The following is a 2726-nucleotide window of genomic DNA, read 5'->3' as shown; positions in this document are numbered from 1 at the left end:
CAATTAAATCAAAATATTTCGGGTTTTTTTCAGCTTTCCTGATCCTGAACAGTGTCTGGAAGTTGTTTTTCTTGCTTTTTCCCAATATTTTCTTTGTAATTCCAGTGCTTTTRAAATCCATTGATGGATTTGAGGAATTGTATTTATTCTGGGACTTCTTGGGGATCACTGAGAAAATTAAGCTGAGCTTTGAAAAGAATAAAAATTGTCAGCTAAATATTCAGGATTATTTATAATTAGTCGTTATTATTACTATAAATATAAATGAGAATATTTAATATTGTTAATATATGAATGACAAATTTTTCTTTGCAATAAGGGACTTCCTTGGTACTGAGGAAATGCAATTTTTAGTTGTTTTACCAATTCTGACTAAAATAAGGGAAATATTTCCCATCTTGTCCAGACAGCTACAGCAGGAGGTGGAAAATCTCACCCAAATACTTTAAAAATGGTTCCCTTCTTTCCTCTTTTTTTCTTTCACTTTCCTTTTCCCTYTTCAGGGCTGATTTTACCCCTCTCCAATAATTGCTGATGCCATTATTTAATTGTCAGTGTGCTTCACAGAGGCACGTTAATTCTGATTTCATGGAAATTAATTAATGCCTTTAATTTTAGTAAGGTTTTGGCATCGGTTGTTATTTGTCTGGAGATGTCCAGCCTGGGAAACGGCAAAAAAACTTTGCAACAGTTACAGAGCAACTGGATTTTAAATAAAAACAAATTTCAAAAGATGTCCAGAATGGGAACGAACATTCCAACATTTTAATTCCTCCTGGTTTTCCTTTTTTTTTGTGATTTTTTTGGGAAGCAGAAGTACCCAGGGAGGGATGGATTTCAAGTGGGACTAAAAAAGCCCCAAAATTTTCAGGGAAGAGCTGGAAATCCTGGCAGAGGCTTTCCATGCTGAAAGATCAAAGGCTTCTGGATAAGCACCTGGATCCTTGGGTTTTTCCATCCAAGTCAAAGCTTCCATCCAAKCCTTTGGAGATTCTCCTGTGCCTCATAACAAATCCTGCCCAAAACGGAGATTCCTCTCTTGAACAAACCCAAGGAGTCCCACAGATCCAGCTGCACCTCTTCCCAGCCTGGATCAGTGCTGGGGAGCTCATCCCAGCTGGAATTGGCCCAAGGAGCTCCTTGCTGGTGGACGAGTGGTTGGCAGCAATCCCGGGAATGGCTCTGCCTGGCAGATTTCCTTGCAGGCTGAGGCAGCGGGATGATCTGAGCACRGAAAGGACGAGGGCAGCTCCCACTGGATTGTTACTCCCTTGGASGAAAATCAAGAGATTTGATTTTTGAATCAAGGAAAATCGGTGATTTGTCAGTCTGAGTCTTCATCTGCGATTTTAGGAATGCTCAGAGGGAAAAAATGACCAGGAATGGGCAAATCTGATCAGTCAACAGGAAAAAAAAACCCCAAAAAACCGGAATATCAGCAATGCTCAGGCCTTGGTTTATAAATAGCTCAGTCCTGATGTCACAAACACCTTCCCAACCTCCAGCTCCCGTGGCTGCATCCCAAAGGATCCAGGTGGGAACAGGATGGATTCCACGCTGGACAACAGATCTGAGACTCCACTGACATCGGAGAGCCTGACAGGGAAAGGGCTAGGCCCCAGCCCAGCCATGGATTCCGTGCCAAGGGAAAGGGATCTGGATTCCTAATAAATTCACACATTGACTCAGAGACAGCACGAGCAGCCTCTGGAAAAACTGCCAAGGACATCATCCCGCTGAGGATCCTTTTCCTGGAATCACATCCCATCTATTTSTCTCCGTAAAACCATGTTTTGTTCTGTGGCAGCGTCCACCAGGGGTGGTTTTTATTAGTTTGAAGTGTTCCTGCCCTTTTTTTTATGGGAATGAAAACATCAGGAACTCTCTGGTGCTGTGTGGAGTATCCTGAGAAGCTGGAGAGTTGCCCAAATATAGGGGAAAAAAACCTTGCTGTGAATCCAGTTAAAAGCACTGATGGATCTTTAGCTGATCCTGGAATATTTCTCCATGGCTGRATTCTTGCATGGCTTTTATCCTGAAGGCTGGGAGCAAAAAGTCCAGGAGAATATGGAAAACACAGAGAAGCTCAGCTCCTTGCCCAGGCAGGAAYTGAGGGAACCTTTGGAATTGAGCTCTTGGGTGCTGAGCTGACACCAAGCTTGTGAATTKATCAAGAGAATGGAATTTCCCTTATTTAGCTTCAAGTATTATTAGGGAATAACCCCAAAATTCCCATAATTCAGGCTTCTAAAGATTCAGTGTGTTCCAGAGCTCTCTGAGCTGCCACRTTCCCTCTCAGAGCTGTTTTCCTTGGTGGAGGATGATTTAATTACCTGGGAATTCCCTCAAACACTGGCAGGGGCTGCCCAGAGAGGTTTGGATTCCCCATCTCTGGAAGTGTCTGAGGAATTCCTGGATGTGGCACTGAGAGCTCTGGGATGCGGACAAGGTGGGAACCGGGCACAGCTCGGACTCGGTGATCCTGGGTAAATTTCCAACMTCAATAATTCCTTGATTCTCCATAGGAAGATTCATATCCCAAAATCTATTCCTTAATCCCTACACTTAATGAGAAGGGCACTGTAGGAATGCACTGTGCGCACATTGGGATCATTGTCCCACTGAGCTCCGGCAGTGCTGAAATTCCTGGAGAGAGGCACTGAAATTTGGGAAAATCCAAATTTGGGAGCAGTGGCAGCTCCTGAGCTTCACCAGCAGCATGAGGA

This window comes from Malurus melanocephalus, unplaced genomic scaffold, assembly GCF_030028575.1.
Source record: "Malurus melanocephalus ecotype Western Australia unplaced genomic scaffold, MMel_1.1 scaffold_86, whole genome shotgun sequence".
NCBI classification, from domain to species: Eukaryota; Metazoa; Chordata; class Aves; order Passeriformes; family Maluridae; genus Malurus; species Malurus melanocephalus.
This window is presented reverse-complemented; position numbering follows the sequence as displayed.